This window comes from Cricetulus griseus, chromosome 4 (genome assembly GCF_003668045.3).
Source record: "Cricetulus griseus strain 17A/GY chromosome 4, alternate assembly CriGri-PICRH-1.0, whole genome shotgun sequence".
Taxonomy (NCBI): Eukaryota; Metazoa; Chordata; class Mammalia; order Rodentia; family Cricetidae; genus Cricetulus; species Cricetulus griseus.
The window spans coordinates 38,408,412-38,422,196 of record NC_048597.1 but is presented as its reverse complement, the minus strand read 5'-3'; positions in this window follow the sequence as shown (position 1 = coordinate 38,422,196).

Sequence of the window (13,785 nt, the reverse complement as noted above, 5' to 3'; positions counted from 1 at the left end):
TCCAGTGGAAGCCACTTGTCAGTGCATGGTTAAATGGATTGTTGGTATCTGGTCTACCACAGAATTGAGACATGTGAAGCCATTACTTGTAAAACTTTCCTCTGAGTTTCAGGCACTCAGTTATAGTTCCTGTCAGAGGTAGAAGAGCTCTTATACTCAGCAAAACAATGGAGGCATAATTGTTTACAGACTTGGCAATCAAGTCCTCAGTGTGAAGTGTCTGCAACTAGACAAACTAACATTATTCCTGAATGCTCACACTTTCAATTTGGGTATATTGACACACACATGTAATTTTAGTACTGCAGAGATATTAGCAGGATCAGAAGGTCAAGGTTATTTTTAGTGAGTTTGAGGCCAGGCAAGGATATTTGGCACCTGTTACAAAATATTCCATAAATGGATGATATGAGATCTAGAAGTCACAAAGAAGAGTATGACAGTGGAAGGTATATAAAACTCAGGACATTGTGGTGGGAATAAGATTTGTATTAGACAGAGCATGCCCATTAGGTTAATCTTTCAAAAGCCTATCGGATTCTACATGCATGTTCCTGGCTGATAGTCAAATGAATTCTGGGAAAGCTCTGGGATAATGTCACTGGTGGTTTCTTGGTGGATGTATTGGCAGTGGATGTCCTTTAGCAGAAAGGACTCATTACACATTGCAAGACTGCTAGAGAAATATTTTCTATTCTGGAAATAAAAGTAACTTTTGGCTGTAAAAATGGCTCAATCCCACTCCTTTGAGGCAATATAATAAATCTGTATGAATTTGTCCCTGAGGAAAAATTTTCATTTTCAGTGCTCTTTGCCATTTTTATAATGGGAGAAAGAGCAATAAAATGCTTGTGGAAATACAGCAATTCAGAACTGCACTCTCTGACTTCTTTTGAACCAAAGTTGATGGTGTCAGTAGAAATTGGTCCTCTCATTTAGACCCTATCAAATGCATAATATTTCCCTTTTTCCTATTAAATGGCATAAGGATATTTCAGGTATGGGAAAAAGAAACACACATGGTTGTAATATACCCATGACCTCAGATGTCATTTGAATGACATCATGAAAAGAAATCATATGTTTACAAAGAAAAATCTGCTGCCTATTTAATCATTCTGTAGAATGATAAAGTGTAAATCCTTTGTCACAATGAAACTTAATAATCTAAATAAACATAATTCTGAATTATACCTTCCATTCCTCTGTTAAATATACTTAGATCTCTGAATGAGGCATTTAAAATTCAATCGAGTTTTCTTATGTGGATAACAGGAGTCTGTAATGCTATTTCCATATTATAGCATTGGTCACATTTTAGGTCAGAGTTCAGCAAGGGTGCAGACTTTTACTTTTAAGAACAGCTTTATTGAAATATTATCAGGCCCCCAAATTTACATTTGGTAAAATGAATTTTCCATTCCAACATCAGCCTAGTTATGAATAACACTATACATCCTGCAATCTCTAAAATGTTGACTACACAGTAGTTTGACAACATGAGAACATTTGTCCCTGCTGTTGCTAGCATTTTATCCAGAAGGACATTACTTTGCCTGTCACAGATGGCTGCTTTATATTTGAAGAAAGGAGAATCCTTAAATGGTGGTTAATTATCAAAGAGATTTCACTGTGTCTGTACATTCTCACATGTAGTTGTGACCCTACAGTCCTTTCTTAATCCTTCCCTGACGGACTTAGAGACACATGATTATGTATGCTTGATATGATTATGTATGCTTTGGAACCTAAACTAGCCTCAGCCATAGACTTTTCTGTAATACTGAGAGAGTTAACAAATAAATCATATTCCGGTCTTTGTTTTTTTTTTCATTGTCTCATAAAACAAATAATTTGAAAGCTTAACAATTCAGGTCCTATTTCTAAAAGATTTTAGAATGCATAAGCATAATTCTATTCAAGAGTGCATTTTTCTTTTTATTAGAAAGAAAAAATTTTTATATGTCAATCTCAGGTTCCTCTCCTTCCCCTCCTCCGCTGCCCCCCCAACTAACACCCTACCTATCCCATACCCTTTCTGCTCCCCAGGGGATGAGGTCTTCCATAAGAGGTCTTCAAAGTCTTTCATATTCTTTGGGATAGGGCCTAGGCCAAGCCACTTGTGTCTAGGTTCAGGGAGTATTCTTTCATATGGGATGGGCTCCCAAAGTCCACACCTATGCTAGGGATAAATACTGATGCACTCCATAGATTTCCAAGGTCTCCACACTGCCACCCACATTTAGGGGGTATGAATCAGTCCCATACTGTTTTCCCAGCTATCAGCCTGGGGAACAAGAGCTCTCCCATGTTCAGGTCAGCTGTTTCTGTGGGTTTCACTAGCCTGGTATGGACCCCTTTGCTCATCAGTCCTCCTCTGAATCTGTATTTCAGTTCAGTTCAAGGTTTAGCTGTGGGTGTCTGCTTCTACTTCCACCAGCTGCTGGATGAAGGCTATACTATGGCATATGAATTAGTCATCAGTCTCATTATCAGGAGAGGGCATTTAAGGGAGCCTCTCCTCTGTTGCTTAGATTGTTAGTTGGTGTCATCTTTGTAGCTCTCCAGACATTTCCCTAGTGCCTGATTTCTCTTTAAACCTATAATCTCTCACTCTACCCTCTATTATATTATCTCTTATCTTGCTCTCTTCTGTTCTTCCTCCAACTCAACCTCTTTGCCCCATCATGTCTTCTTCACCCCTCTTCCTCTCCCCTTAGAATTTTCCTAGTTCCCTCTCATCTCCCCACATGCTCCCAATTTACTCGGGAGATCTTGTTCATTTCTGCTTTTCCAGGGGACCATATATGTATCTCTTGGGGTCCTCCTTGTTTACCAGCCTCTCCAGCAGCATGGACTGCAGGCTGAGAATCTTTTACTCTATGTCTAAAATCCACATGTGAGTAAGTACATACAATGCCTGTCTTTTTGTGACTGGTTTACCTCGCTCAGAATGTTTTTCTAGTCCCATCCATTTACCTGCAAATTTCAAGATTCCATTGCTTCCCCCCCTCCCAAGTAGTACTCCATTTTGTAAATGTATCACATTTTGTGTATCCATTCTTCAGTTGAGGGGCATTTAGGTTGTTTCCATGTTCTGGCTATTACAAGCAATGCTGCGATGAACATTGTTGAATGGATGTCCTTGTTGTATGAATATGCTTCTTTTTGGTATATGCCTAAGAGTGGAATTGCTGGATCTTGTGGTAGACTGAATTCCATTTTCCTGAGGACTCTCCATACAGATTTCCAAAGTACCTGTACAACTTGGCACTTCCACCAGAAGTGGAGAAATGTTCCCCTTTCTCCACATCCTCTCCAGCTAAACTGTCATTGGTGTTTTGATTTTAGCCATTCTGACAGGTATAAGATGGTATCTCAGAGTTGTTTTGATTTGCATTTCCCTGATGGCTAAGGATGTTGAGCACTTTCTTATGTGTCTTTTAGCCATTTTAGATTCCTCTATTGTGAATTGTCTATTTAGTTCTGTACCCCACTTTTTATAGGATTTGGTGTTGTGGAGACTAGCTTCTTGAGTTATTTGTAAATTTTGGAGACCAGCCCTCTGTCAGATGTGGGGTTCGTGAATATCTTTTCCCAAACTGTAGGTTGTCATTTTGTCTTGTTGACTGTGTCCTTTGCCTTACAAAAGCTTCTCAGTATCAACAGGTCCCATTTATTAATTTTTGATCTCAGTGTCTGTGATACTGGTGTTTTGTTCAGGAAATAGTCTCCTGTATCATTTCATTCAAGGGTATTTCCTACTTTCTCGTCTAATAAATTCAGTGTGAGTGGTTTTATGTTGTGGTCTTTGATCCATTTGGACTTAAGTATTGTGCATGGCGATTCTACCTCAGACAATGAAGAATATTTTCCTCCTGTAGTTTTGATCGACCTACTTTGCATTCGTTTGGAGAAAAAAGAGCTGTTTTATTAATGAGTGAATTGAGAGTGATAAGGAATTTCTCACTGAGTCTAGCATAAATCTGTTTGATAATTATGAAAGATGTAAATATTACACTTGAAATTCTACCCCAAATTACAATCAATATGAAATGGCTATATCATATACGAAAATTCACTATGTGTACATGGCAATTGCCTTCATCAGTTAATTTAACACATTTGCCTTAAAGTCAGGTTATATTCACAAATGCACGAAGACGTTCTCATCACTGTTAAGCAAATAATGTTCTCAACTTCTATAAACTCTGTTTATTAGCCGCATTTGGATATTTGTTTTGCAACACACAAAATGTTCTCCCTCTATAGTTGAGTTCAATGATGGAACCCAGTGATTTATATCACAGAGTAATTTCAGAGGCAGGCAGTATTGCTCATAATGTGTTCACATTACTCGGGAAAAAGGACTTTTGAGATCAAAGCAGGCCTGTACCACATAAGGAATTAAATAATTTTGCATCGGGCTGTGCATTGAGCACTTGTTTTAGAACCCCGGGACAGTTTTGATACATGAATATGTGTATTGTAACATTTTATGGCATCATTCACACATAAATATTTGTGCTATTCTCTATTATAGCTATATATGTTTGATTCTTAAAAATCATGAACTGTTAATTAACTGCTATAATCTGTATATACAGAATATACAATAAGAATAATAGATGTGCTCCCACTCTCTGACTACCTGTGTATCAGCATTTGCTTTGTTCTTTTTGTTTTAATAAAAAGAAAATCTCCCACATCAACATAATAAAATGGCTGCAAGATGGAAAGGCTATCGATAGCTTTGAAGACAGTGTGAAGCTCAATAAAAGGACATTGACCTCATTCCTGCTAATACAGATACTGCTGTTGTTATTAACATCCCACATCAAAGGAAAAGAACAAACAAGTACTATCCAGACTTGGAGGTGAAAGAGACCACAAAATATTGCTAAAGTTGTTTTGAAAATAATATCAATGTGCCAAAATCATTAAAAACAATAAACTAGAAATTTTAAAACTGGTAAAATTATATATAAATATTAGTAGATATGTATACATATTTCACAGGCAATCTCAATATGTTTTACTAGTAAATTTTTAGAAATATATAGAGTATATGTGTCTGTCAATAAAGTCCAAGAAAACATTTCCGCAATAGAACTAAAACCGTCCTACTGTAGTAGGTCCTAAAACCAGGAATTCAGCTGAAGCACAAGTCAAGGCTTTAAAATAGCTAATGTGAATATGCTCATGGACTTTAAAGGATATTAATAAATCTATGAAAACACAAACCAACAGGAATGAAATGAATAAGACACCTTAAGACATTAATGTAGAAATGCAATCACAAAGAACAAAAGCCAATAAAGTTAAAATCCTAGCATTGTTTGATTGATGGTTGTGGTGATTTACTTTTTCCTTCATATTTTAAATATGTCAAGACCAGTTTAAAATTTTTAACATTAATTGACTTTTTAAAAGATAAATTTTAAAAGATATTCTACTGGATTCTTCATTAATTAGGTGGTTAATGTAGCTCTTCACGAAAATGGAAAGTTTTCTCCAAAGACAGAAATAAACTGTAGCACAAAGGAATGCACCTTATCACTGAGAAAATTAAGGAGCCTCTCACTCTTGCCAAGAACTAAAACTGTGGTTCCAGGAAGTCTAAGAATTTGAGTGCTGATACATCCTCCACCTAGGGTCATTTGAAGGGACATCTGCAAACTGTATGTTTCAAATACATTCTTTATCAACACAGTTATAAAATCATTTCAGTTGGAAAATAAATTTTTAAGATTAAATTAATCTACACTCTGAACACAAGTGTTAATTTTGTAACAATGAAATTAAGTGCATGAGAATAAATGAAACAAAGTCTAAAAAGGCTCAGAGTTTGCAGTCAGGCTTTGATGCTCTGTAAGAAGAGGATGAAACACACCACAAATGCCAGGGTGACTGCTTCAGAAACTCAGTGTTTCTCATGTCTTTTCTTTGCAGGGTAGGTAAGGCTTTGTGATGAAGTCATTTTCAGCTGTAGAAGGGCCACACAGGATAAGAGCTCAGTCAGCAGATGGTCACTTTTGGCTCATTCCTCTCTACCCCCAGCCTGCTGACACAGCAGGTTCTCTCCAGAAACAGAAAAATTGTCACCTTCCAGTCACAACATCACATTAGGCAAGGCCCCTTCATTTTGATTCTGGTATCTGAGAGAAAGGGGTGATCAAATTCAAATTGTTTCAGCATTCCAAGAAGACAGTGTGTTATTTTTGGTAAAAGGATAAAGCAGGCAGTGAGGGTCAACACTGCATTTTTCTGTGTTTATATTTCATATGCACATATGCATGCCAGAATTCATGATAGAAAACTGAAATATAATTAGAAAATCTATATCTAAAAGTTATAATTCTACACTCAAATGTAACCATGAATATGCTGTTGTTTAAATTTTTTTTTATTTTTGAGGTTATAATATAATTCCATAATGTTCTCTTTGATGTACTTCCATTATACTTCCAATTTCAAAATATTAAAATTGGCTCATATTTTCAAGATTATTTTCTTTAGCTTAACAATATTGAACAACAATATTTGTAAGAAACTGCATATTTTCCAATTTCTAAGAATTTAATTCCTATCATTTTGATCCTAAGGAGGGTAGAAGACACAACATTCTTGTCTAATTATCCCTGCATGTGGGAATAGTGTCAGACTGAGGAATCCTACTAAAGGAGCCTGGGAAGAAACATACCACTGTTCTTCTGACTATCTGGTATTGACCAGGAGTTACTGAGACCTTGGTCTCAGTAAATAATGCTCCAGACTCTTCTAGGACAAAATAACCCCATCACAAAGGTAGAAATTCTGGAATAGTAATGTGACATTTTATTTGTGTGTGCCCAGTTGCACACATGTATGTGAGTGTGAAGGATAGAGGCAATGATAGCCTCCTCCATGATTGCAGTCATGTTGAGTGTGACAGTGAAATGCCACACCCCAATCTGGATTTAATGGCTATTACATTTGAAATAACTTTATTTAGTGGTTTCCAATCAATGCCTCATTCATAGTTGCCCTAAAGGCTACTCATAAAAATGAAAGATTATATATTAATTTGTTTTGTTAGTTGCAGAAACTTATTTTAAAAATAAGTTAATAGATAATGACAATTCAATAAATAAGAGAAACATTCTAATTCACTGCTACATTTTAGTAATTAATTTTCTTCTTTAACATTTTTAAGCATATAAAATACTAAGCACTAAATATTCTTGCTCCTCTTCCCCGATAAAATGTGCCATGCCCACATTCATGTTTTTTTTTTTTTTCTTCTGAGTGTTTTCCACTGAGTTTAATGCAACAGTTTGAGTAACAGGGACTTGCAACTATTCATTGGATCTGGAGACAAATCAGTTCTACATCCGAAGTGTGCCATTATTATTTGTACAAGATAAGAAAATAGCTGTTGAATATAGAAATTATAAGATTGATATTTCATATGAATGTTAATTAATAGTCATTATTTCTCTCAACTCTACTAAAATTGATATCAATGCATTTATTGCTCTTATATGATCTTTATCTTACTAAAATAGCTTGTTGTTTAAAATATAATATCCCTGGTATTATCATCGTTTTATAAAGGTGAAGTTGTCAGGAGGATACTTTGAAACAAACAATGGCAAAGCTTTTCTTGTGTCTTTTCTTTAGATTAGAAAGGGACCTGATATTGCACCTTTCCTCTTTTCGTTTGTCAAAGACAAAAGAACGTGATCTAGGGATATTTAACATAAGCCAAAAAGGGGCCATGCTTTCCCCAAAGGAATCAGTGCCCAACCCAACAGTTTTCTGTTCAATATCCTTCTCTATGTACTAACTTATCAAATACAACAGATGCTGTAACTAGAAGGGTAACATCATAATTAATTTCAAATACACACCCCAGGCTCTTGGAAATAAAACAGGCACTATGGGGAATAGGCTTATGGTACCTCAGCCAGAATTTATGAACACTATATTCTCTGAAACTAAAACAAGTGAGAAAAGATGCATTAATCCTTAGAAATAAATCAGCTCCAACACAAATTCCTTTCCTGATCACACATGAGAAGTCTTAGAAAAATTTAAAATCAGAGAATACAAATTCAGATCAGTCAGTGCTATCTTAAGGCTTTACTACTCCAAAATAAGAAGTGCTTAAAAGTCAAAAATAGTGGGGAATTTCAAAACATTTCAAGATGTCTTTCTTGCCACTTCTATTCGTTTAGCATCTACTATGTATCAGAAATTACATGAGGCATTAGAGACACAGTCATGAAAAAGAAAGATGAAGATGAAAATGAGCATATACCATTTGAAACTAACCAAAACAAAAAAAAACAAGGGCATCAAAAGCACAATTCAATTCTAAGTAATAAATGTGTTGTCGTCGTAAGTCTATTTCCTTCATTTTAATCAATTATTTTAGCTTTTAAGGCTAGTGGTGAAGAGGTGAAAGATAATTTTTTTTAAATGTAGAAATAAGGCCAGGAAGATGGCTCAGTGAGTAGAGGCACCTGCTACCCTAGCTGATATCCTAGGGTTAATGGTAGGACTCATATGGTAGAAAGAGAAAACTGACTTTTATAAGTAGTTCTCTGACCTCTACACATGACCTGTAGCACACATCCCAAGAACTACCTAGCTAAATACAAAATTAACATCTAAAAATCACTGTATAATAAATGACATTTTAAAAGAATAGTGATATCAGGTAAAATATAGGAAAGGATGCTGTACAATATGTGGTCCCCTAATCTTTTCAGAGCTAATGAGAAATCAGCAATGATCTTAGCTAATATAACAAATAGCATGTTGTCATTTAACTATGGAGATATTATTTCCTGAAAGTGTGGTAGGATACCCCTACATGAGTTTGGTGAAACAAAAACAAAGAACATATATGCATTTATCACATATGATTTCAAAATGATGATCAGAACACATGAATGTAATATCTACCTTATACAGATGTGATTAGATATTATTTGCAGGGCAACAAAAGGGCATTCCCATGATGTTACATTGGAGTGTAATGCCGTCTAACTGATAACTAGACTCAGCCATGTAATTTAAGGGTAGAATTAGAGACTCTAAGATTTGTCCTTCCATGATCATTAAGTAGAAGAAAATGCTGACGACCTACAGAAGATCCATGATGGGAGAGTTATAATTCATTTCAACACATTACTAACAGGGTAACTCACTTGGGAAATACTTGGAATTTTTTAACAAAGGTAAATTGCAGGCTTAGTTTTTTCAACAGATTACTAGTTTGTGGAGCAAGGCAAAAGTAGGGAGTGTGGAGAACAGGCTGCAGAAGCATGCATGTAAAGTGTGATAGCCAGGAGCCATGGAGTCCACAGGTGTTTTAGAATTAATAATAAAGTTTCCAGAAGATGTGATGGCTGACCTCAGTGAAGAGGTGTGCAGAGAATGATTCTCAGGGTATTTTCATCTCTCACTGAGGACAATGAAATAGTTGAAAGGAGACTGTATTGAGATGCAAATTTGAGTAAAATACTGTTTATATTTTTATGTGTAATAAGATATAAGCCTTAACTATCAAGTAACTTTTTAAAAAAATAATGGAGTATTAAAGAAAATAACAGCTTCAGCCTCAGTAGACTAGTAGAACACTATTTTTTTTACTAAATCTATTAAATAGTGTATTTTTCACTCATGTAGGCCTCAACACTACAGATTGTTTCTGGCCAACAATACACTATATACAAAATCCATTTTATTCCTCTGTTTGGAAATTTGTACATAGTCTGTGAGAAATTTATCAGTTGATCTCTCAATTTCCTAAACTTTATTAGTGAAGACAGTAAAATGTCTTTTTTATCAACATTACTGTTATGATAAATGTAATGAAATAAGCCATTTTCCTATGACCAGTCAATGTAAACCCAACATATTATGATATCCTTTCTTAAGTCCAGTGAATCACCTAAATATTATAAAGGAAGTTTTCCCATGTCCTCATTTCAATCTTTGATTCTGGATGTCCCTAGATATGCAGACTCCATAAAGACTCTAAATTTAATAGCAAATTTACTGAGGGAGAATAATTCTCAAATATGTGTGAATGCCTTATAAAGTAACTGCATTGATTTGTCTCTGAATCTCAAGGTCCTTCCACCATTATTCTTGAAACAAAGCAAGTGTGATTTATCATTAGGGTGATTTAAAGTGTATTATTTCCCCGATACTCTACCATACAGTGACTCTATGCAAATTTAATGCTTGCTGAATTATATATGTATATTCATCTCATCTTCCTGTTTTATGTAACAAGGGAATGGTTCAATCATACCACATTAGCTCCGAACAAAGTGGCCATATGCTGCAGAGCCTGTCTTGAGTAAAACAACTCAACCCACTCTTAAATTTTTACATGTATTCTCCATCCTAATTCCATCTGTTAGATGAACAAAGTTCAAGTAGTATGCAAAAATTTACTGAGTGGGTCAAAGTCAGTTTATTCATGAAACACTTTGGATCATTTAAAACTTGTCTATCAACTAACTGGAAGTAAGAAAAACTGGATTCCAGAATCTCAGCAAACAACTACACTGATGAGATTTCTGTGTCTGTGCTCACAAGGCTCTTGAATATTCTATCAATAGTTTTCTGTGCATTTTCTTCAAAGATGGGGTGCAGAGTATCATAATGATAGTGGAAGACTTGATGATGGCCATCACTATTTATCGATCTGAAAGCATTTGATTCTTCTATCATCTTGGTTTATGTATTTCAGAATGCCAGGTGTTTAGCAGCCAGGTTCATGAGTTTTTATGTGTTATTTATATTCATTGTCATGAACTAAAAATAGGATCCCAAGTGCTTCACATTTTACAATTTATATTTATTCTAAGTTAGAGAATGTAACATTATCTTCAGAAGGATGAAGAAGCCAAAGCTTTGTACTTCAGAATTCCCTCATTTTGTTTGTTCCGTGCATTATCGTCTTTAAATCCATTTAAACTCTAACTTTATGGTGTGCAAACATGCAAATGTATGTCTTGATTATATCCATTGGAATTACATAATCAAGAGACATGATAGCAACTGTAGATTTTTTAATGTTTTTCTTATTTTCTTCAATTTTAACCTCATAAAACATCATATCTACTCCATGTGTTTGAATTGTTGCCATACCATTTTGTAAAACCTTCATAAATAATTGTGGTGTCATGACTCCCTAATATGCACACAATATTTCTGTCTCTACTTGATTACTTACATAGTCTCTAAGGTGAAGTACCTCTTGTATGTTATTTATATCACTTGCACTGAGGCATAAGAGACATAAACATTTTGTAAATTCAAGAACTATGCTATGACTCATTAGTGAATATGTCCTCTATGAAATGAGTACAGTCATCAATTTGGAAAGATTTATCTATCACTAGTAGCAATTTGTCCGAGTTTGGTAAGAATAGTGTAGAATCAGTATATGGCAGAGCGTGGGAATAGATAGAATACTCTAAATCACCCTAATGATAAATAACACTGGTTTTGTAGAAAGTTAGATACCTCAGAACACTTAGCCCTTAATGAGATGTCTCCCCTCAGGGCCCAGTGAACCCTGTGGAAGAGGAACACAGAAGAGTGTAAGAGCCAGAGGGGATGGAAGACACCAGGAGAACACAGCCCTTTAAATCAAACCGAGCCAAGCTCAGATGAACTCAAAGAGGTTGAGGCAGCATGCACAGAGCCTTCACATGTCTCTGCAGGTCCTCTGTGCATATATTATGGCTTCCCGTTTAGTTATTTTATGGGAATACTAAAGGTGCAAACTAGTAGGTCTTTGATTCATAAGACTTCCACTATTGTTAACTATCTTTTACATGAGAAATTCAGGCCTAAAGAAATTTTTCACTGTGTGCTGTAGGTATCTTTACACCAACATCAAGCCAACCAGTACACTTCCTTTGTCACATACCAGGCTTCATTCTACTATGTGAATCTACAGCACTCTATTCTATATTTCTGTTTTTTTCCTTTTACCTGTGGATTAATATTAAAATCTTTATTCTCAGGAGGAAGACATTTTCAGAAAACTTAAAAAAATAAAAGAGTTTGAAAGTGAATAACATACTACATGTAATTTAAAGAGAATACCCTTCATTAATATTATAGTTTCATTCTCCTGGAAGATTTCTAGTAATATACACACATACATGCAATATATAACAAATATAATTTTCACAGACCACAAACTGAAAAAAAAAGAAAAACTTTATATCTAATTTTATCTGTATCAGGGTTCATGTTTTTCTTGAACTTTGCAGTACTTTGAAGATCTAAAACTCAGGAACTGGCCTCCCTCAATCTGAGGCATTGTTAAATATGTAATTTGGCACTAATTGTCCAGACATTTGTGTGTGTGTTCATTGGTGCCTCACTTAAATCTTTTAAATTTTGCTGTCTTTTTTTTTTTCCGAGACAACATTTCTCTGTGTTGCTTTGGAGCCTATCCTGGCACTTGCTCTGGAGACCAGGCTGACTTCAAACTCACAGAGATCTGCCTGCCTCTGCTTCCCAGGCGCTGGGATTAAAGGTGTGTGCCACCAATGCCCAGCTTAAATTCTGCTGTTTTATTCTTTTGGTAAAGTTCATATGATGTAGGTGAATTTAAATAACATTAAATGCTATGAGCTCTCAAAACTTAAAGCACATTTACAAAATATTTGGGAATGGACAGGTTGTTCTTTAGCCAATATGCTACCATTTGTGTGTTTTTTTTAGACATGAAATATTTTCTAGATTAAGTTGTTTTATCAACTGTAAAATCTGATAGTGTGTACTTTACATAACTTTAGTTGAAGTAAATGCAAGTGTTAATTTTGGTTGTAATAAATGTTTCCATTTCAGAATGAATTATAAGTTTTTCAAAGAGAAAAGTATTGTGTCAATGAAAACATTCGTGGGGCTTTATTGAAACCTTTATTAAAGTTCCATCTGCAATTTCTAAAAGAAAAGAAGTGAACATTCCTATATGAAAGTGTACTATACAAAGATCTACATACTCTCCTTCCACATGTTGGCACAAGTGGCCTTGCAATATTCAATAAACATACTTTAAAGGTAGTTTCATTTACTGGAAACAAGGCAATTTTCTTGGAGCATTAGAAAGCCCTTCTAACAGAATGTCTTTAACTCACATGTGGGTTTTTTTTTGTGTGTGTGAGAAGCACTTTTTCGTAATGGATACTTGCTCACAAAGCTGTAGTGTAGCTTTCATGGCCACAGAGAAAGCAGGTCAATAGACACATAATGATGAATCTTGAGTACCAAGTCAATGTTTTTCAATTTCAGCACTCTCTGCCCCTGTCTGAAGGAAGATCACAGTTCCAATAAGTCAACACACAAATTCATTTATACACATTCTTTAAGAAAGAAACATCTTTGTTTATCAAGTGCTCGGATGTGCATAGATATAAACAGTTTTAGAATAATTATTGCTTAAATAATTAAAGAATTTAGAGGCATATATATAACAAATTCTGTTTATTTGAGGAGGAAGTAGCTGATTTCAGAAATTCATTAGGCTGATAATTAAATTTCTGTAAGTGCTACAATTTTAAAAATAGATTCTCTATAGATAGGCATTTATTTATAGAAGAAAAGAGAAAAGACTAATTTATTTCATTTTGTTGTAACAAAAGATATATATATATATATATAATATATATATATATATATATATATATGATAGTATATAAACCCAAATAGAGAACAACAAAGCAGCTGTAGAACTCTTATTCTACCCTCCAACTATGTGTA